Raw genomic sequence first — 23,966 nt, forward strand, 5'->3', positions numbered from 1 at the left:
AGAAGAAGAATGTAAAGCCACAGATCTATGTCAATTCATTTTCCATATCCATCATACACTGCTAAGTCTCAAAAAACCGCTATTTACTTCTGGGTGCCCATGTAGGCAGCAAGCACTGGTGAACAGAGCCAGCTCTAGTTATCTCTGTGGCTTTACTTGCGCCACTATACAACTGTGATAGCTGACAAGATTTCTCTCCTTTAGGGAGTATAATTGAGGAAGAAATTCACTTTGGGGAGGAATGGCCCAGTGCTGAGATACAACTCAACTAAAGCTTGAATTGCAGAGTCTATAAAACTATCTATAACTGTATATTGAACAGGGAAAATAAATTTATGGATGTACACAGGAAACAAATCATGAAGATAAGTATCATATATAAATCTACAGAGGCCAGATAATTACTGCATCAGAGATCCATGATTAATCTAATTCTTGTGTTGAGGGTAGAGATATTGATACATCAAGGGTGTCTCTACAAGAGTGCTACAGTGCGGGTCAGATGTGCACTTCTGAAGTGACTGTCTTCATTGTCTCCACTTTACAGCACACTGGTGTGCATTGCAGAGAGGTCTGGGAGCACAAAGCCTGGATTCCTGGAGGAAAAAACTAGGAAATCTAGGGATGAGGCGGCTGTTCTGGCTGCTGAGGGCCATCCACTTCAGGGGACTAGGCTAGAGCCAGTCTGCACGAAACCTCATGTACATGTTGGGTAGATATCGGGTCCCCTGCACTAAATATTTCACCCTACAACATACTCAGTTGATGTGAAAAATCCCGCAGTGAGCTCCTCGCTGGCTGGTCACGCAGTGGCAGCCCCTGTGCCAGGGCAGGGCTCTGCCAAAGGCTGTTCTTCCCTGAGGCTGGCTCACCTCGGCCAGAGAAGGATGCTGAGGTTGCTCCAACCAGCTTTAATTTGCTTCACTTTGAAGACAAAACACAATGTCTTAAAAAGCATCTCACAGAAGCACACTTGGAGAAGCACAAAATAGAGTTTTCCTCAGTAAAACACAAAGCCATTTCCTTAATTGGCTAAGCACTGGGATTGCAGGCATCTCTGCTGAGTGACATACATGACAACTGCCAGGGAATAGAGGGTGAAGGAGCTAAATATGAATTGATACTAATTTCTCAGATTGATACCAAGCACCAGTGGGTGCAGCAAAGCTTGAACTGAAGTCTTGCCATATTTTAAAGACCTTTGTATTTTCAGCTGGGTTTCTCCAAGAAGTGAGATTCACATAATCATACCATGCCACTGCCTTTTTGTCCTTCCCCCAAAAATCTTTGATAGCAGTTTCAAAGCTATTAAGATGCAAATCACTTCAGGAAAGCAGGCAGCCATATAGAGAGTGATTCCCGAATATCCCTACAAAGGGACAAGCCGCAAGTTACACTTCATGTTCATTAAATGTAAGGGAAATCCACCAAAGAGACGCGTCATTCCGACTCTCCGGGAGAGGGAAATGCCTTGTGAGGGCACCCAGAGCCGTAAAGACACAGAGCCTTACCCGTTCTGTTACTGAGAGCAAGACGTCTAGGTTCAGAAGCCTTTCTGAACTTCATCTATAAAGATGATCTCTCCCTGAAAATGCCTTTTAGAAGAAAATAGTAAAAGGGATAAATGGACAAACGTTTGGTGCACTGATAACTTTATGCTCTAAGTCTTAGCACCTGTAATAAAGCAGGTAGGCTCTTATAGAGGAATGTCATATAGTCGCTTTTTTACTCATAAAAGCTGGCACTGCCAGTCACTATATTAAAACCTGAACTTCTCCCACTGTAAATATTTTCTCCCTTCCTAGTGAGTGTGGTAAACAGCACTTAGCTCTAGGACCATCTATGTGGTGACTTTAAAACATTGCATTTGCCAGCATATAGCAGCACCAGCCAGAGACAGTCACTGCTGCAACCTTATTTTCCCTTAGTCTAATTTCATTTGCAAGACCTCTAGAGGGCAGTGAATAAAAGAAAATAAAGTACCAGAAATAGCCATAAATGTTAAATACAAATTTAAAAATTGGGATCTCATCTAATTACTTCCTTGTATTGAAAACCTTCCAGGTAATTCTATGGATTAATGGATTACTGAAATGGGATTTTTCCAAGCCCAAATCCTATGCTCTCTGGCAGATTGCACTGACACACTTTACAGCAGTGTGCTTCCCCAGTGATTTACTTTCGTCAAACAGAAATCACTTTCTTGCACCTAAGCTAAAATACGCAGCAGGCTATCTGACTTCCATCGTGCTCATAGGCAAACAAGATTTTTCTTTTTTCCTATAGAAAGTCACACTAAGCCAAGAAAAAGGGAAAATGCAGTTGAGTAAAGCTTACCCAATATACAACAGTATAACATTAATCTTCAAGTTAATATCAAAACAGCCAGGACCTACAGCAGAAGGTAGCCCCTTAGATAATTCTTCTTTGGTTTTCATGCATGTACTGTACGCAGAATCAGGCATACTGCTAGTCACTTCATTACACATTTGACGATGGCATATACAATTAACCCATTACCAAAGGAACGTGCAAAATCTAGGATAAAACTTAAATTAAGCACGGCAGACAAAAACATTACAGTAGATATGGTATACTTTGTCTTCTCTTGCACAGGAAGAGTACCAATCGATGCGGCACCAGCCCACAGGATTACATAATTTCAGCTATGCTTTAGTGCCTTCTTATGGCTTTGTAAACCTTGTGCAATCCTGAAATTGGCTAGGCAATTACCACAGGCAGAGCTGTCCACACCTTAAGTTAATATCCTGTTTATTTATGGAATGCAGAATAGATCTGTAAATGCATCGAAAACTACCAGAAACTGAGAGTGGAAAAAAAAAAAAAAATATGCTTGAAAATTTGCGCGCTAAATCGTGACGCCAGGGCTGAGGGTACTAACACACTCAAAGGCCTCGTGGCCGCTGGGGTGTGGAGCAGTGAGCTGTCCCGGCCCCGCCGTGAGCCACCGGTCCTTGCTGTGCCCGGACACCTGCTGAATGCAAACCCCCTCCAAAAATCCAGAGAAACCAGGAACAGCAAGTCAGCAATGTATTATCCTTCTTTCTAAACTCCCGTGTGATTCACTGCCATTATAAATTGTCACTGTTCCCAAGAACTCAGACACTGACAATTTACTCTTACCCGCTGCATTTTTTTAACCTTGTTTGTGAATTTTTTTCCTGCCCCTGCAATCTTCTCAGCCCTTTTCCATCAGTGTTTCCTGTTGTATCAATTCCCTCATATTTAAAAGGGCTAGAGAGCTAATGGCCGCTTTGGCAGTTTACATTTGTGAAGAGAACACACTTACATGAACTTCTGAGCCTTCTTCATACTCCAGCAGAGTTTGCTGCAGTGTCACAAAGCGACAGCCTAGAGGAATGAAAAATTGGGAAAATGTTATTCATGCTCTTTTAACAGAACGCAACTAAAGAACTTTGCTATCACAGTAAGGTGGGGACAGTGGCATGTTGTACTGTTGATGGAGCCTGGAGGAACCTCTTTTCCCCCGGGAGAAATCCTCCTCTTTTGGTGACGGCACTCTACCTGTGGATATCTTTCTGTAGAAGGAAATGCTCAGGTACAGCAAGAAATGAAGGACAAATCAAAAGTGAAAATAAAAGATAGGCACAAACAAGAAAGAACAGTAAGAATATATCATGATTCAAAAAGTGAGCTCAAAAAGGAGCAAGAAGAACAAACAGATGTGTGGCAAGGCCTCGGAATAGTAGCTTTGGATGAAAATGGCCCCGGGCAGATTGTAAATATTATTACATCTTCATCAGTTGGTAAAGATGCCTACAGCTGCATCTGCCTGCAGAATGATGGTGCACATGGTTAAGGAGTGTACTCAATGTTTTTTGAGGATGAAAGTACTGCTAGTTCAGGATCTTTCAGAAGCGGTATTTTTATTCTTTTAAGCTAAAATAGGTTACATTGCACTCTTCACGCTAGCTGGATTGTACGCCCATTTGGCAGGAGGTTGCTCCCTTTTACTATGCAGCCTTTATACTGATTTCTCAGTTGCACGTAAGTGCTCTTCAGAAAGATTAAATTGAAGTCCATCTTTCAAACAGCTTGAGAAATTCTTACCTCCCAACCACAAAGAATAAGAAATGGATGAGAGGTTGAATCCCCTGTTTGAGCAGGAAGGCCAGTGCTGTCCTGACTAATGAATCCCAATCAGACTCTCTCATTACAGACTTAGCATGTCTCAGATGAAATCTAAATTACATGCAGGTTTGCATTCTCAGAATAAGTGCAGCACTGTTACTGAGATGAAAGAGCACGTCTACATCTGGAAATCACAAAGAGGTGTGGGAGTAGCACCCTGCCCTTCCCCGCAGTGACGAGGCACCATTATATCAAACTGGAAGAGGGGGAGTAGATAGAGGCACAGCAAAGAACGTCTCTGCTTATATCTAAGTGTATAATCTTCATCACATGCTTGCACACAAAAACCGTTTGCTGAGGTGTGAGCCAGTAAGTCCCTACCCCAGGCAGACAGGCTTCACCAAACCAAACCAACTGCCTAGGTAGAATTAAAGCGCCCTCTACAAGCAGATGAAGGAAAGCAGCCAGCCAAGCAGCAGAGATAACTGTAACTTTTCTGTCTCTCCCACTGGAAAATAACCATGTAATTGAATACAAACTAAGAGAAGCTAGATTCTTTAAAGAAACGATTTGCTCATGGTTTGCTCCTCTGGGAGCAATCCAAACGCTGCGTTGAAATTCATTCCAGCATTTGTGCAACAGAGGTTTTCATTTTAACCAAAGAAGTAAATATAAGAGAATGCATCTCAAACAGAGACCCAAGTTTGTGCAAAACCCACAAACCTAGATGCAGTTATGGCTTGTTACAAAACATTATCAGTAGAGGTGCTTGCAGCTGAAGGCTCTGGGAGCTCACAGACTTTGCTTCATCTGCCTTGCCCATCTCAGATACTCATAGGATATACATTATCTCAGAAACACACTATTTGGGAAGAAGGGAACATCTCTGGTAGCAAGAATGAGCATATGCCATTTTACGATTTCTACTTTCTACTTGTCAATAAAAACAGTTATTGTCCTGGTTTTAGCTGAGATATAGTATGAGAATAATTAACTCTATCTAAACCACAGCACTATACTGGCTACTAGAAGAAAAATTAACTCTATCCCAGCTGAAACCAGGACAATTACTTAAAATTATGCAATATCAGGATGATAAGAACAGAAAATAGGTGAATAAAATCATTGAAAATAATTAAGTTCAGTCCAGAAGCGAGGACCTCCGTGTTGCCAGCTAGCAAGCCAACAGACACACACTACGGCCCGAGCCCTCCCGCTGCAACACGCGTAGCCATACTTCTTCCTCCCCAAAGTTAGCTCTTCTCAGACCACGATGGTGCTCAGCGTCCTGAGGAATAAAACCCACCCTGGTCCTTATAGTCTTCTGCACGGGCCAGTATTTTTGGCAGCTGTTATTGCTGTTTGCAACATCCTTTCTACTCTAAGTCATATGCTTAGAGAGCTGCGGACAGACAGTTTGATGCCCCAGTCACCAGTTCCTTCCTTCTCCCCAACCTTTCCCAGGCTTATTCATCCGGGAGGAGTCCCTGCTACAGAGCTCCTCTTGCAGAGCAAAAGTAGCAGCTGGCAAAATACTCAGAGGTATTTGCTTCATTTCATGGTTTTTCACCTCAAATTTCTTGCACAGCTGGTTATGCAGAAAATTTGGTTAAAAAAAATACTATAGCAATAAAATTGCATAGCAGCAGAAAACAATTTGGCTACTGAGGCCACTGGCAAATTAGAAAGGCTTTTGTGAATCTACTGTTAACATACAGAGAGGGAGGTAAGTCACTCACAAATAGAAACATTTAATCCAAAGACTTCTAAAAACAATCCCAAATCTACTTTCATTACATTACATTACATTTCATTACATTAAGAGAACAAGTACATTGAGAAGCTCCTGGTAAGCATAGCCATTATGCTTATTAAAAATAGAAATAAAAAACTGGAAAACACAAGTTAACTTCGTGGTAACAGGGGAAGGCTTCACTCCCTCCCCACCATCAGTGCTACCGTCCTAAAACTTTAATTGCAGCAAAATGAGTTGTCTTCATACACTACGATTTACAGTTGAAAGCAAAATCCCTGCATGTTTGTATTCAAAATTGGTTGGGTGCCTGTGTGTACTACTGAGTAACCTGGTGATGTCCTCTGCAGGGATAAAGCACCAAGAAAACCTCACCTTATCCAAACGCTGGACTACTGGTGTCCCTCTGACTGCCCACCTTCTGCTTCAACTGTTCTGTTGGGCAGCGTCAGCTTTTTTTCTTCTCACTCACATAAATACTTTTTCCTCCATGCTCAGAGCTGGTTTGGGTACGTCAGGACAAAAGCAGGGTCAAAGCTTCTATGTTACTGATCTCAGAGCAGTCACCAGGTTGCTTAGAACTTCCACAGGCCATCAAGTTCATTTCCTGCTCCAAGACACGACCAGATCTTCCTTTCATTTCTGATCCATGTTTGTTTTAAGTCTCCGGACAGAAATTTAACTTTAGTATCTCCATCATTTGGGATATTCTACACTGGTCTCAGGCAGTTAATGCCACCTGTATTGTATCCCCAAACGTCTAATACAAACCTTCTTTATTGCAATTTACACCATTAATTTATGCCATCCATTATGGATATAAAGAATAAACTATCTCCCTCTTTGAAGTAGCCGTTCATGTAGTGGAAGACTATTTTCAGTTTTCTCTTCTTTCGTATTCATACTAAGTAATATCAATTTATCACTGCAGGGTGCATTTTCTAGACCTCTGGTTGATTTTACTGTTCTCTTCTGGCTCCCCACAGCTGGCCCCAGCTTTCCTGAAACGCTCTGTCCGGACCAGGACACAGACCCCAGCCAGGCCACTGCTGCCTCTGCATAACGCACAGCAATTATTTTGTCCTTGTTGCAGGTTATGCTCCATACATACATCAGGGCTATGTTTGCCTTGATTTTTCCCCCCATCACAACAGCACTTTTGAGTCATATTCAGCTTTCTTCACTATCTTTTTCCCTTCCTTTCTCTTCCAACATAATCCTTAGCTGTTCCTCGCTTTTTATTTGCTTTAAGGGTGGGATTTTTACTGAACATCCTTTTTTTTTTTTTTTTTTCTTTTTTCTCCCAGTACCATAAAGCATACATTGCTTTAAAAAAGCACTTGCTCATCACAAGTACTACAAATGTAGTGCACGGCACTGTTATAATCAGCCCTACTTTGTTCTTTGAAAGACTTCCTCATATTAACCTCAGAAGAAAAAGCAAATTTGATCACTGCCTGACTCTGGACTCATCCCGGCTGATTTTACCCTGAAATGGAATTTCCCACCTCTCTCCAAACCGGCACCTGGACTGGCCCAGTGTCTTTAAGAAGCTGCCGGTACAGTGAAGTGCCCTTAGGAGCTTTAACAGCGCTGAGGTGTCTTTAAATCAATTCTGCTCAAGGAGATTTTTTTGGTTTTTTTGAGTGTTCATTCTTAGTCTGTTTTTCTTCAACTAGAAAACAGAGGATAATTAAGAGAAAACATTATCATAAATCAACAGAAAGAGAACAAACCTGGCACCCAAATGAAGGCATTTCACAATTTAAAACTACTAACTCAGTTGCATTCAGATTTCTGCTCTTTGTCACAGTACATTAGGTATTTTCCTGAACCAGAAACCACGTGGGGGATGCTCTGCACCAGATGGCAAGTGAAGAAGGACAAGTACAACGTACTACACGTAAGAAGTAGTCCGATGTGCAGGTATGGTATGGGGATGGACTTGCTCAGCACTGAACAGAAAGACTGGGGAGACCACACAGGATCACAACTAAATGCTGCAATGTAATCCTGAAACTTGGCTGGAATGCTGGCTGTGGGGAACAGGAGGAAATTCTGGCTCTGTTCTGGACTGCTGTTTCCCAGTGAGACAATCTGTCCAGTTTTGGACACTGCACTTGTATTTGCAGGCACAGGGGAGAACATTCAAGAACAACAGGAATATGAACAGATTCGTAAAATGCAACCTGTGAGCAAAGACTGCACGAGTAACAAAGATCTAATCACAATCATCACATTCACCAAAGTGTGTTATAAAGACAATTTCTTTACAAAGGAAAAGTCATTGGGAATAGCGGAACAAAACAGATTGGCAACCTGAATACAAGAGAGCCTTGAGATAAAGGCAGTTTAACAGGACAGAAAAGGAAGAGAATAGTAATAACAACAACAGAATATACCAAACGTGGGATGCACAGCACAATTGCTCACCACCTGAAACCAATGCTCAGCAAGTTTTTGAGCCACACTGCCTCCTGGCCAGTCCCCCAGTTATATATGGAACATGAGACATCATATGGTATGGAATACCCCTTTGGGCAGTTGGGGTCAGCTGTCCTGGCCGGGTCCCCTCCCAGCTTCTCGGGCACCCCCAGCCTCCTCACTGACAGGGCAGTATGAGAAGCGGAAGAGCCCTTGACTGCTGGGCAACAACTCCAGTATCAGTGTGTTATCAACAGTACTCTCGTCCTAAATCCAAACCACAGGACTGTACCCGCTGCTTGGAAGAAAATGAACTCAACCTCAGCCAAACCCAGGACATCTGGAAAAGAGATTCAAGGCAACCGTGCTGGCCTTGCCTAGCAGAATTACCAGGAACCCCCAGCCTGCCCCCAGCCTGCTATAACACTGCAGCACCAGTTCAGATTAAATTTGCAACATTTCTATCAAATTAAGTAAACAGAACAACCTTCTTTTTTTGTCCAAGCTGGGATTATTTACACATACCTTGATTGTAGCCCCTGGTTATATTCTGCTTTTGCTTCATTTCTGAAATCGGCGCACGGAGCTGAGGTGCTGTTTTCCACAAAAGCAAGCAGCTCCTACGGAGCTTCCTGGGCACAGGAGATAGCTAGAGCCTAACCACGCATCTGGCTTTCAGACCTTCCCAAAGAAGCAGGACATTCACTTGAAACCATCTGGCTAAGGGCAAGAAAGCCCATCCCTGCTGTTGCAGTTTTCTAAATAAAGCAATGAGACTGACCATAATTTGCACCTGTGTGTGAAAAAAGGGAACAAGAAATCTAAATTGTACTCGTACTGGAATTACGATTAACTCAATTCTGCCGTGTTGGTTCTACTCAATACATATGGTACCTCTTGATTTAGGTGAAACTGAGAAAATGTAAGTATGCGACAGTAAATTATTTTATTTTCAACTCTATTCTAAGAGAGCTAATTTACTTTCCTTTTCAATGTCTCCCCTTTCAACAGTCATCATACTTAGGTCTTCTCAGAGGTCCTGCTGAAGCTGACGGCAGGGAAGTAAGGGACAAGCAGGAAGATGACAAAGGGGTAAGAAGCCAGTAGAAGGGTTATGGTGGTGACAGCAGCATTGCTGGCTCCAAAAAGAGTTAGGAACCAGCAATCTATATCCCAGAGAGGCTGATGGGTGAGATCGCTTTTATGCCTAAGAGGTTTCATCCTCATCGCAACTGCGTAATGATGCTGCCTTCCTTTATCCCAAGTGTGTAAGAAAAAATTACAATTGGTGCAGATCAGTTAAATCTGTCCAGATAAAATTACAGTATATCCTAAACCCAGTGCTTTATATCACAGCAGAGCCTTCCAATAGGGCTAGTAGAAGCACGAAAACATAACTTTCCAATTGCTCTTTGTCACCTTCAACAGCAATGATGTCTTTACCTATTGTACTTTTTCAGGTGTTTTCTTTTCATGTTTTGTTTCGGTCTAGTTCGCCTTTCAACATTTCAAAAGCTCCTGACAATTGCGAAAGGAAAAAGGACAGAGGGACATTTTGAATGAGATGTTAAATTAAGGACACGCATATTCAATTCGTCTTTGTGTTGGAATGGTTGCTATTACGTGTTTCTTCAGGAAAAAAAATGAAGATGAGAGATTGGAGATTTTCCTTCTTGCATAATTTTTTTGCGATAACTTACTTCTCTTTAAAACTAATCGCCCAGCTGAATCTTGGTTGCAGTCCCAGAGGAAGACATGCGATGCAGTTTTAACAAGCTGCTTACAACAGCAAGCAGTTACACATTTGAAGCAGGTGGCTTAAGTTCTTTCATGGCAATGCTTCCCATTGACAATCACAATTTAGATTGTGCAAATACTCTTGCAATGATTAGGTGCAGGTGGCTTAGGAGATGCTCTGAAATCATGAAGACACAGTTCATGGACAACTAGATTGATTGCTTTCATAGCTTGAGCAGTTTTTGACCTCTGAAGCTGAGCTGGTAGGGTGGAGTTACTCCATGGGTTTATATTCAGTGGACATGATACGATCCTTAGAAACCCCGAGGTCTTTTAGAATAATTCTACCTGACTAGTACTTGATATCTGATGGGTCTGTAACCTCAAGACCCAGCTGCAAGCTAATGTAAAGCGAGGAAATGTTCTGATTCGCAATCGTTACAGAGCAGGACCTGACTGCTCTCATCACAAGGACCCACCTCTCACCACTTGGTCGGTACACCTCCTTCTACCCCACGTCCTTCACAAACGAATTTTGTAGTCACTCACACTTAACACTTCCTTTTTCTCCTGAACATCCAACAACCTCTTGCTGCCAGAGCAGAGCTGTCCAGCCGACACTCCCAGGACCGGGAGGCCCAGGGCAGAGCAGAACGAGGTCCCCTCTGAGCTGCTCTCAGCCGCAGGCGTTCACAGCCCTGCCACCGGCCCGTGGCTCGAGGCTGACGGGGACGTCCTCTGCTGCAAGGCTGTCACCAAACCTCCCCTTCCACTACGCTAAAAACAGCAAAGTGAAAGATCCTGGGGAATTTCCATATGGATGGAAGCTGAATTATTACAGTTTCATTTTACTTTTATTATTTACAAATATCTATTACTTTTATTATTTACAAATATGGAAATGAATTAATCCTACTTCAGCACATTATGTCTTTGTCTCTTGGTCAATCTGTTGATTGATCCTTAAAACAGTTTCATTGTTACCTGTTGCCATTTCATTGTGTGTGTTTGTTTACTTATTTAAAGGCAGAAGATAAGCTTTTTCCCCTCATATCATAGACTCGCTGCCAGTGGACTTTAGAGCCCTTTGAGAAATCTTGCATTGGCCCTCAGAGTAACTACCAAACTACCAAAAAGGAGAGTGGAAATTTTAACTTTTTGAAATAAATTGGTGAACTCTTGGCACATGTTTTGACCCCAAACTCTTTATCTACATGGTAGTGAAATTCAATTTTAAAACTTTCCCACTAGAAATAAGCTAATATTTTAAAGACAGTATCACTCATTATAACATAAATTGTACACTTAAGCAAAAAGATGCTGATGTTAAAAAAATAATCTTGTTTTCAAATTTTACTTAAGGATAAAAAAAAAAAAGTATGCACGGAAATTATCACCAGGAGAACAAGCAAATTCCCGAACATAGCGTCTTTCACACATTTGCAGCTCTATGATTGCTGTACCCTCGGATTCACCTCTGAAGGCTGTTTGGACCATAATAAAGAAGCACCTTTGAAAGCGCTCTAATTAGGAGGCCTGATGCCAGAACCCGATCATTAAAGGCTATGCTGAGTTTAAAATTCAAAGGCAACGTAGTCCCGGGTAGACTAGTTTCTGCTTGCAAAGTAATACCTTAGGACAGTAAAAATGACTTGTACATAGAAAATAAGGAAGCAGCAACTTCAGGGGCTTTAATGTAGTTGGCACAGCAAAAGCACAATGAAGACAGATTTTATTTCAGCCCACCAAAGTTTAGTGGCTGAAGCAGGTCTTCATGGTTACCTTCCCGTCATCTCAATGTAATTGTCCGAGCTCTGTGGGCTTTTAAAGGCTGAGTTGGTGCATCCTCCATGCAGCACAGGAGAATAAGATACTCTCACTCCACAGCACTGCTTTTTGCACAAAGGATGAAGGGGGTTTCACCGAACTGCTGCACGCTAGAAGGATGAAGCTTTTAGCTCAAGTTCAAAAAGCTCAGCATGAGGAGAAGGCAGGCATGCACTGTCCCCTTACATCAGGGTGGACTACGAAGAGAGTCTCTTCATGCTTTAAGGCAACTAATTACTGTATATGCTGAAGATGACCTAACTCAAGGTGGAGGAAAAGGGTTTAGGGCAGCAACTCTTGAAACCACAGTGAAGTAATTAAGTACATTAGCTTCCTTTGAGGCTAGTTTTCCCACAAAAAATAGTAATAAAACGACTGGTTTAAAATCCATTTTCTCTTTACTTTCTTGATAAGATGCCTTCATAGCAACTATACATCTACTGTCTCTCTGGGGATAGCATAGGTATGGACTCTCATTTATTCCCCAGTTCCTAAGCCGTATTGCTAAAAACTCTGGAAAATAGAGTGGTGGAGGGGGAGTTCAGACACTGCCAACACTACCCTGAAAAACTTGTGACCTCCAAGGAGGTACCTCTTATTTTAAGATGGACCTCACTGGAGAGGTCACATGTTTCTCGGGAGGACAGGAACAACATATTCAGTGTATTACTCAGTCAAGAATTGAATTACTGCTCTCCCAAGCTTGGCATTTGACTTGGCTGTCAAGTGCATAACATCTAATAAAAGGCAGTGGGCTGTTTCACTCTGCTGACTTGCAGGTCTCGGAGACGGAAGGAGATGGTGTTGGCTTTGCCTTGATATTTAGGACAGAGGCTTGCCAATAATTTTAAAGCTGATGAATATACATGCACTCTGCAAGGCTCTTTTTCTAGAAATTTAATAAAAAGTTCCAGGGTTGAGGTGAGGACAGACTGGATAAAAAGTGTGGGAACGTCCCAGGAGGGCCTAACGTGTTTCTAGTAAATGTACTAAGTACTATACCGCTTCTTTTCTGTCATTAATAGTAGTTTCATGACAAAGGCCAGTAAGTTATCGATCAGTCCTGGTAAAAGTTCAGGGTTTACCTTTGGAATTAATTTAGGGTATGATCTACTCAATACCTGTCCTTACGGAAGGACATACAGGGTGGCCTTGCCAGAGCCTGGCATCACTCACTTTGTGCCCAGAACACACACCATCATGCTGCAGCAAATAACATGAAGGCAGTCCAAGATGATGCCCTGAAAAAGTCTGAAGAGGGAGCTGAGTCTGAAGGCTTCGTCCATGAGAAGCTTGTGCTGCAGCCAGGCCGCCACAGCTACCTCCTGCAGATGGACGGCCGTAACGTCTCCAAGGGCAATGCTCTCACACACGCGACCCATGAGCAGAGAGCAGGGAAAGGGTTATCAATCATAACGTCAAATCTGCTGCCTTAGTCAAGCAACACGAACAAGAAAGATGAAAGGCTAGCACTCCTATCTTTCAATACATACAATTTTGGAAATACCATATTCAAAGTCTTCTGGGATGCAAGAAAAACAGTATGCTGTCTCAGCTTCAGCTTGGTTTGGAACAACTTCCAGTACAGACCAGTCTGTATGTGCTTAAGAAGAGGTAACAAGAGAATATCAGGTGCTGAAGGCTCTTTCAGTGAGTGTGACATTTTAAGCGTCACCCTTGGGCACTGATACTTTCAGTAGCAAAGCCTATGCCAGCACTGTTAAGTGAAAATGACGGATCTGTCCAAATCTCAGGGAACCAGCAGCGTCAGGAATATTGAGATCTCGCGTTCCTCTCCTCACCCCAACGTCATGCAAGAATTTGCCACTTTCCTCTAGAGTTTCTGCTGTGCCCATGAGCAAAGCTCCTTGCAAAGTCCTCTGGATCCTCAGCCACCCTGCTCCTAGGTTAAAACTACCATTAAATTGAAGGTGTGCGCCAGTGATTCTGGTTATGCCAAGAATAAATTTCTAAAGAGTTGTGGAAGACTTGAAAGAAGCTTAGGCTAAACTAAGACAAGGAGTGGAGGCAGTCTGCTTGTTGCTATGACTGATCAGAGCAAACCGCTGACCTTTCTGGCTATCAGAAATGCATATGAAAAGATTCAGGGTCCTGAAAGGGCAGTACTAATACAAAAAAAAAAACCCAACACTTCATTTTCCTCAATTTTCTGTATCAGAAGCTAGCACATCCTGATTAGAATTCACGATGACTCATATTCAAAGGCCTGCTTCTAATCCCTAAAATACTATCAACACAGATACTTGGTTGGAAAGATGCTTTAAGGCATAGTTGGCAAACTCCCCGATGGGCATTTTTTCTCTTTATTAAATGTAAATGATTTTTCAGTATTTTAACTCTCTCTCCCTTTCCAGACCTCCACACTGACACATAAAACCAGCCATCATTTAAATGATGCATTGATGGCAAATTTCTGTGATATATTATCCATAATGTTACATTAAACAGAGAAAAAGTGGACTCTGCTATCATAACTATTGAGACTGTTTTTCCTTCCGTGTTGATTTACATCCAAATAACCAACTTATCAACCTTGCAAACGCCAATCTGCACTGAGGCAAGAAGCTGTGAAGCTCTTAAGCACACACTCTCCTTGGGACTGAAAGGTCAATGTTTGTGTTACTTATTCTTACCGTGGAAATATTTTACTCAAGTTAGGGAGGACTTTCCGCAGAAATAATCATTGAAGATTTCAACCAAGAAAAGTCAGGGCCTCAGACTAAATTAAAGAAAAACATTCAAAACAATTAATTTTGTTCAAAGTGCAGACAGAAATATATACAGAGAATAAACTCAGTCATGTAATAGCATCATACTCAAAGGAGGAGCACTCATTTATCCAGGCAGCAAGCCCAGATTTACCTGCCAACTCTTCCTGGGGAAGTCAAAACTGCAAAATCCACTAAGGGGTCTCTGACTTCCACGCAATAATTTATCTTCCTGGCACCTTTTTTCCACCAACCTGAAATGCCCTTAAAAACATACTTTCTTAGTATTTCTCTGTCTCACTTTTCTTCTTGGAAACCCCAATAACTACCTCCCCAAGGGATGTTTTAGAATTAAGTGACATTATGGCAAAGGCAACCATAAAATGGAGGTTGGGGCTATCTGTCTGTAAAACTACATAGCACAACGAGGAGGAAAGATCCGGGTTATTGGAGGAGCCTTATATTCTGTTATATTCTGTTCAGAACCTGATCAATATTAATGAAAAGCTGGTGAAAGCGTGAGGCTTCCAGTTTGACTATCCAAATCAGACCTGCCATTGCTTAACCAACAGTAGCTGTACACTGGATTAGCTCCAAATGACGAACCTATTTATGTGCAAAAGCATGTGTTTGTAGCGTAACTATTGGTGTACGTGAATGACTGTGAAATGCATAAATAAGTTACATGTCCTATTAGCAAACTCATCATGTCTAAGAATATAAACTAAGAAGAGATGTCTAATAAACTCTAACTGCTGGTGCTGCTGGCTGGCTCGCTCCTACTGTGATGCTATTTCATCAACAATGTAACCAACATTTTGTTCCTGATATGGCATTGTTTTAGTACAGAAAATGTAGAAGAACATTGTGAAAACAAGGTAAATTTGTGGCTGGAGAAGTCAAGCTCCATGGTTACTTGGAGAGACAGAAGCTAGTGCATCCATCAACAGTAAGATGATAGCACTGCTACTGCTGCAAAATTAGTAAAAATATACTTAGCTTCTGAAGAATAAAGCTGTTATTGTTTTAACAAAGGACAGTCTGGCCCTTAAGCTTTCTTGAATGCACCAGTCTGGCTACTAATGTAATAGATGGGCAGCACAAAGGGAGGTCTCAGCATCCTGCTCCACTCATATATGGAAGCTTAAGGATAGCAAGGTTTGCCTTGAAGAATACTGAAATCTTGTGGTGGTAGGCATTGTGTTTAAAACCAAACAAAAACGGGACAGTTACCTAGTACTTCTATACCGTACTTTGCTAAAGTATCCCTTTAAAAAGAGAGCATGAATGTGCTTGAGAGCATCTAGTAGTGTAGCACGGTTGCAAAACCGATTCCCAGACCAGCCAAATTGCCAGAAACTAGAAAATAAAAAGGCATAGCCTTTTAAAAATTAAGTTAGTTCAGTTATGCATGGTAATTTATTTCACAATAATATGGAAATATTTTTTTTAAAAGCCAAATTCACTAGATATGAGGTTTCACAAATGAACTCCTGGGGTTCAGGAGTTTAGTCCACCACCAGGAAAGCAGACTATAATTGTTAGTTAACAGTTAGAACTGTTAGAGACAGTTAGAACATTTTTTCTGCTACTGGAATATTTTTATAATTTCACTATGAAAACCATTTGAAAGTAATTTCTTTTGGTGTGAAAATACTACACAAAGACTGGCAAGTTGCACTCATGCTCAAAGGAAGAGTAGTTGTGTTTGCTGGGATAAACACAATTTTGTCCTCGCACAAGGCTTTTGGTCCTTGGTGTCCAATGCTAAATTCTTCCTCTTCATATAGCTTAGTGCATCCAATTTTGACACCCTAAGCTTCTGCTAATGAGTTCACAGTTGTCTATTTCACAATCAGCGCAATTAAATCGACTCTAGCTGCTAGTGTGTGTTTTCTAAGGGAAAACTGTATCGGTCGTTGCTTTGACATTAATATTCTCCTGAGTTTTGCTGTTGGTTTCTTAAAATGAACAATTCTCCCAAAACTCGCCCCACTCTCTGCTGCCCATGATGTTACCTGCGACTCAGCAGTATGGTGTAGGGGCCACTCTCAAAAGCAGACTGTCTCTGTTCGTGTTACTCTGCCAATGAAACTCTCTTTGTTAAGAAACAATGTCCTTGGCTGAAAATAGCGAACCGCCAGGCTAGTGCCGTATGTGTCCAGCAACCTGGGCATCACACTGACAAGAGAGCAGAGAATATGTACCTTCAGATGATAAAAGCCTAAAGGTAGTGCTATTCTGTAGCTGAAACTGTTTCTGCCATCCTTTATCACTTCGTACACTCATACATGCAATGTCCTTCCACATCCCCTCCCTCTCCTTTCGCCTTTATTTATCTTCAAAATAGGCTAAAGAATTCAGCTAGGATGGAGCATCCCCAAATTAATTCTTGTACCAGGGAGGAAAAAAGCACTGTTCAAAAAACCAACTTGTACAAATGAAAGTCTTTGCTCTTTACTGGAATCCTGACATTATTTCTCCAATGCCGAGGAGGCTGGCTGGCTCCGGTCCCCTTTCAGCTAACCTCATTGCAAAACAGCTCCACCAGTTGCAAACGGTTCAGAATGCAGAGGCACGTTTGTTTGCTGGTTTGAACAATTGAGAACGTATTATGCATTCACCGCATTATTTATATTGGCCACTTATAAGCTGATTTTTATTTATTTAAAGTTTCCATCTGTAGGTTTCTGGCTACACTTCAAAATCTCCTCCCTTCAATCATGTTCAGATGGATATCTGTTCTCCCACAACATCTCTCCTTTAGGAGATGTAAGCTAACAGTGACACAATTTTTCAACTTATTGTATGTGTACATTTTTCTTTTTGTTTTTAAAATCCCCAGAGTCAACTCATAATATTACAGCTTCCTTTCATTGTTTAAAAAAAAAAAAAAAAAAATTAGTTTCAAGTCCTCATGACTTTTTCAGTCTTGACAAAAATGTTAACACTGTACTTGCAATGACAGATCACAGGATAGGGAAATACTTTCCACTGCTCTAAATATGTTACAAAAAACCAAGTCTATGAAAATGTGTTAGTTCAGATGACTAGGGACCTCATATTCATAACCTTCTTTTAATCTGCCTTTTTTATTCTTTCATCTAACTCTTTTACTAGAGTAAGAGACCTCCACAAAATTATTTCTATAATTAAGATGCTTTAAAATGACAGAACATACTTTGAGACTTCTAGCATCTATGCTGTATATGGCTCCAAATATTTTAGATCCTAACATATCTAACATCATTGTGTTGTGAACATAAATTCTGCCTGCTGCATCAAAGTGTCATGATCTGCCTTTCTGTTAGGAGGATTCCTCCATCCAGGGATGTCCACAGAGCAACACGAAGGTATCGGCAGACTGTGGATAAGCAATAGTAATTTCCCTCTAGCTTCCGCTGCTACCTGTACTAGTAAAAATATGGCAGCATGGGTTTCTACAAGTACAAGCCTAAAGATTTGTTGCCCAGTGCTAGATATCTTTACTATAACTTCACTATTAGTATACTGTATCTTCATTATTATGGTTTGCCATAGGAGATGACAGCAAGTGCAGGTATGTTCCAAGCAGGTCTTACACTCCACATGTTTTTAATTTCCATGTGAAGAGCTGCTGTAATCTATACATAGGTGCCAAATTATGCACAGACCCGTATGAATTATTCTGTTGTCCTTGCTAAGGTAGCACCAGATTTACTGCTGGCACTGCAGTACAGCCTCTGCGTTGCCTTCTCACGCGTGCCTGGCTCCAAAGCCAGTTGTGTGCTTCCTGAGTTGGCAGGGGTGGAAGTGCAGATGCAAGAGATTTATCCTCTGAGGGAAGACAGCTCTTCAACTACTTTCAGATAAATGCTAAGCGCGTAGGCTTTGAATCCAGCTAATGAATTCAGTGTGTGCACCAGAACATAGGCTTGGAAAGGACCGCCAGGGACACCGATCCCCACTAACTGCAAGCAATCATATAATAAATGTATAAATAAATAAATATAATAAAGAGCAAAGTGTCCTGCAGGATGTCATAGTCTGCCCTCTCCGTTTACTGCATGCCACAAAGTAACATTCTTCTAATAGACACACCTTTATCAAATTATGATCTTTAGGAGATGAGCTGAAGAGTCTCAGAAATTACAGTATAAGACAGGGAAAGTGGAGGAGGTAAGGGGAGGGTACGACTGACATTTTAGCCCTCTGAGGTGGCTGAATACATTACACGAAAACATCTGTAAGACCCTACAAAAAGGCCCTCCTGGACTCCTGAGGCAATTTGTGAAGTCCCAAGGCAGAGGAATAATCAAATACAGTATTACTGTACAACAGTAAATACAACCGACAGTTCAAGTCTGTTTCCTTCAAAGCTTGGGGGCACCCACAAATTGGGTGCCCAGCTCCTGGTATTGCAAGCTGTTACTGAGAACTGCAGGTGCGCTTCCACTCGGTAATCTCATCCCTCCCATAAACTTCATCTTGAAAAACAGTGGGTTTGTGTCCCAGCTGTGTTTGGAAAGCCCTTCTAGAATTTCACTTCTCTCTCTGGTTAATATGCCTTTTTCTAATTTCCAGTCTAAACATACTCAAGAAACACTTAAGTCCCCTTGATTTTCTACTCATATTATGTTCTATTCCCTCACTCATATTTGAACCCTCAATGTATTTTTAAAAAGTAAACATCTCTCTCTATTGCCACAAAAGCAAGTAAATCCCAGTCAGTCCTGTAACAGAGAGATACGGAGGCATACCATGGAATTACTCATCCCTCTCTGCAACTCTCCAAGTTTAAATAGATGCTCTTCTGATAACAAGTAATGAAACTATGTAGGATACTTAACTGAGCCTTGTACAACTGGGCAAACACTTCCCTGCTCCTTCTTCTAGGCGCGGCCTGAAAGCAGTTTGGTTTTTTTAGTAGCTCCATCAACAGTGGCTCCTTGATCCTCTCATTTTAAGCTCCATCACCACCTATTAACAGTCTTTCACAGGAAGGTCCCTCCCTGACAGTAGCAGCCCTAAGGAAGAGCAGAGCTATCCATCTCATGGGAGAATTTCCCAAAACTCCCACCTGGCCCCCAAACACTTGCAGTTCGCTCACTTCCTGAACAAAAAGTAAAGTCTTTATATTCTTCAGGCCCTCTTATGCTTTCCTTCCTTGAGTGTGTCTTCATGTTGCCGTCTGCACCTATGTGAAAGGCTGGCACTTGCCTCCTGTTGTAACTGGGGCTCCACAATAACCTCGTACGTGCTGCAAACTCGCTACACTCTAATTTCACCTCTTGCCTCTGACCCTGGAAACGAGAACAACCAGTGAGTCCTCGCTCGCTCTCGGCAGCCCCCGGGCAGCTGTTCAGACCTCCGTCTCCTTCCTGTGCCAAGGAATGCTACACTATTTAATCGTTCATTGGAAGAAATCTGTGTCACGTTTTGCATCCTCCAAACTTCCCTAGGTCCCACTATACGTTTTTGAGATGAAGAAACAGAAACTCAAGATGCAAGAGAAACACAGGCTTACACAGTAGCAATGTGACATTTTCGGGATATTTTTGGTACTTTTCCCATTATACTGCTTGCTTTTATAACCACTACTGTCACTAAAGTTAACATTTTCAGAGAGGCATCTTTTATATTTTACAGCTCTATCTATGCCCAACATTTTGGTCATTGAGTGGAAACGGTCAGCTCAGCATTCATCACCTCATGCGTGGGATTTTTGTCGTCTTCCCTTTGCATCCACCTCCAGTGAATTTCCCCTGCCATTGCCATGCCCAGGCACTTTGTTTTGCTCAATCGTTCTGCAGTTTTTCACAGGCAGCATTCATCTTCGCTGCTCTGAATAAAAGCATCATCAGCACACTCTGTCATCTTTTCCAGTTCATTTATCAGTTGAGTACCACAGGTTTAAGCACGGATTCTTTTGAGACCCTACTGCTGTCATCCTTTCACTTAGAAAACTGATCAGTTAGTCCTACCTTCTGTTTCCTATCTTTTGAGCAAATTTTTATTGATCTGCAGAGCATTCCTTTAATCTCACGGAAGTGCAGATTCTTAAGTGCACAGTAATGAAGCACCACTTTCTCATCCTTTTGGCTTCAATCTCTATAGCATACCCATATTTCACTAGGGAAGGCCCATTTTTTCGGTTCATTTGCTCCTTTTTAACACCATGATGTCATTTTGGCATGACTCTGGGGCTGCTACTCTGGAGGTGGGATTGGGCTAAAATGCCCCCACTTCTTCCTTTGTCAGTAGTTTTAGGGTTATTCAATGAGAGGGAGATGGCCCTTGAAGGTAGTGTGTCAGTGGACCTTTCAGCGTTCCTGAATTCCTCCAGGAAACTGAGCTCAAGGACACCGACTTCTAGCCAGCACACACCCGACAGTGCCACGTAAGGCAGATACTCAATGTATTTTGATACACGCTTGAGTGTATCTCCACATCCCGTGCTGGATCTGACCGTAATTCTTCTAGGAGGTGGGATGAGCACTGATTGCATCAGTTAGCCTTCGTACCAGGTTGATCTGACCCATCCTGTCTTGCTGCACTCCTCCCTCCTGTGGCCAACACAGCACCATTTTATCCATCACCTACCTCCTGTGTCTCCCCTGGCTTCATTACAGTCATTGCTCTGCCTCCAGCTTCAGTCTATGGCTGAGTTTCTGCTACACCTACACCCATGCTTACCTCAAAGTAACATGACTGCTCACTTAACGCCTTAGATCTGCACTGGCTTGTTTCCAGGTTTTCGGTTTGTTTGGGGATTTTTGGAGGGGAGGAGGCAGATGGGCTGGTTATATGAAGATCAGTTCCTCAGCTGCTACAGTAACCTACTACTTGTAGTCTGGCAACTTCCTACTTGTAATGCAAGGTTAGGGTTCACACCTGCAGTAGCTTTGAACTTTATAGAGTAAGGTTCAGAACTTGATATTTAAAATCTAAGATTTTAGTTTATCAGAATTTATAGAATTTGAATACCTAGGCTCTATACTATTTAAATTGCAACTCTTCAGTAAGCAGGTGTTGAAGAAAATTATGTAGATTATGAAAGCTTCAGGTATGTGTTACAACCACACACACAAAAAAGTTGAACTTCCCTATGCTGAATCTTGTTTATAGCGACCCTCCCACTATTAGCCCCTAACAGAATGGCAATGTGCTGACTATTATTAAATTTTATCCCATCTTTGTTATACTAATCCACAAAGTCAACAAAATTCTTCCATACAATACTTCTGTCCTTCAGAGCATTACAGGAGTTTAAGAAACTGTATCAAAGACCTTGCACCAAGGTTACTAAAGGAAATATTACACAGGACTGGTCCCGAGACCTGTCCCTTCTGAATACTTCTAACAACTCTCCTGCAACCTGGTACCTCACCTCTCAGTACATCCTGTCACAGTCTGCTCTTTTCCCAGCTCCTTATCTGCCTAAGCCAGTTTCTTATAATTCCTGTATTAATCTGCACCATCTCCACTTTAAATAATAATTTCCTTTGGGAACTGTACTGAATGAATGCTTCCTATAAATCTAGATAGCTTAAGCTCACCGCATTACTGTAGTCTGAGATGTTCACTATCTCAGCAAAAAGAAACATTAAGTTAGTCTGACAAAATCTCCTTCTGATCAAAATTTTGCATTTTATCCCACTCTTCACTTATCATGATGTTCTTGATTACTCTTTGTTCAAAACTGGTCCCAAGACATTACATAGCGTTGAAATAACCTAATTTGCATGTAGTTTTTAGGATTTCTTTTTTGCTCTTTTTCCATATATGTTAGTATTTAACAGTCAGAGCACGTTATCTCCCTACTGAAATAAACATTAGGAGTTTTTGCTGTAGACTCCTAGTGGCCAGAGGTAAAATCAGAAAAGTAAAATATTCAGTTTCTATAAAGGATGCAACTAATAACAACAAGAGCTTTCCTATCCTTTACCCATCCTCAAATAAATCTCACAGACCAACAACAAAAAGGAGGCTGGTCATGTAGTATTCCAGGATGATTTTACATCTTATTACTTCAATGGAAATATTAAACCAACAGTGGAGCATTTAGAAGTGGAATGGAAATACTGCCACGATATTGGCAAGAATTAGTTCCTGTTATTCGAGAACAACTCTTTAATATTGTTCACTAGTGTTTTTAATCTGTTAGTACTACTGTGCTACCTTGCTCATTCTTTAACTGTATTTTTCATAGGAAATATTTTTTTTTTTTTTTGCTTAAGTTTAGATTGCTGTCAGAGTTCAGTACAACTTGCCAAGGCAAAGGAACTTGAAATATTTCCACCTTCTCCTATCTTGCTATTCTTTGTTTGAAGTCCCAGGTAGAAATTTGCAAGTAAAAACATGACTTGAAGAAAGATAACTCTGGTCGTGATCTGTGTATTTCCAACAAACCCGTCATCTTTTCCCTGCGGTACAGCTGAGTTGCTGAGCCGATTGCCATCTTGTGATTCAAATCAACAATTAAATTCTTAGTGCCATGGAGCGTGGAGCAGCCATCATTCCAGAAGCCTCCTATGGACAGATTTTCTATCATTTCCCCACAACATTTTCCGAATTAATATTTCAAGGACATGACCTTCAGTTGCAAGTATATCATGTAAGCATTATTCCCATCATATAGCTCTATAAAGACATCTTAAAACATTGTTACCCAATTTGAAAACAGAAAACTAAAAGATAAGAAATATAAGGAAAAAAAATATATTAGTTTTCAGGAAGTGCAGCAGAACAAAGTGGTAAATGAAAAAAAACAACACCCCCATCCAGAGGTGAACTCAGCCGCAAGGAATGCAGGTTATTACATGGATTATTGGAGAGAGTATTTTGGAAATCACTTCCACCAAAAGCAAGCCCATATTAAAGAGAAATTATGGTACCTTAATTGCACTTCTCAGCCACAGTTGTCGAGATCACATGTTGATCACCTGGAAAGCAGAAAATAGAAGATTAATAATATTGCTCATGTTTTAATTACTGATTAAGAAGAGCAACTAATACCACATATTTATCCTTTATTAAAATAGCTTTAGCCTTCCAAAGACAGAATAACTGAATACATGGCTTTTGATATCAGCTATTTTATTCCTGATAAAGGCAGCTTCGAGTAAGAAAAATAACAAGAAAACAATGCCTGAGGTTTTCATTACAATAGTTTACATATTTTCATGAAGGCTGTCAACTCTGAAACGAGGAAAAATTCATAAAAACTGTTATTCTTATAAAATATCTACCTAAACCATATCTATCGGGCACTTATCTGTAATTTGTTTAGACTCAAATATTTTCTCTGCTCTTCCCCAACCTAAAATACTTAACAGTAAAATCCCTGACTTGTGGTTTACAGACCTTTGCTATGTGCATGTGAGTAACTCCCTGGGATGGAG

At 41.3% G+C, this 23,966-nt stretch overlaps 1 protein-coding gene across 5 annotated transcripts in view; it reads right to left on the minus strand.

Moving 5' to 3' along the window:
- The window catches only part of PCDH15 (protocadherin related 15), an 872,980-nt gene that overhangs the window by 462,264 nt on the left and 386,750 nt on the right, over positions 1–23,966 (minus strand). For all 5 annotated transcript variants that reach the window (XM_075759010.1, XM_075759011.1, XM_075759007.1 and 2 more), the window contains 2 exons: positions 23,460–23,507; positions 3,311–3,372 (listed from right to left, as the gene is read on the minus strand). The gene's annotated coding sequence lies outside the window, so the exon portion shown is untranslated. The remainder of the gene's footprint in view (positions 1–3,310; positions 3,373–23,459; positions 23,508–23,966) is intronic.

This window comes from Balearica regulorum, chromosome 7 (assembly GCF_011004875.1).
Source record: "Balearica regulorum gibbericeps isolate bBalReg1 chromosome 7, bBalReg1.pri, whole genome shotgun sequence".
Lineage (NCBI taxonomy): Eukaryota > Metazoa > Chordata > Aves > Gruiformes > Gruidae > Balearica > Balearica regulorum.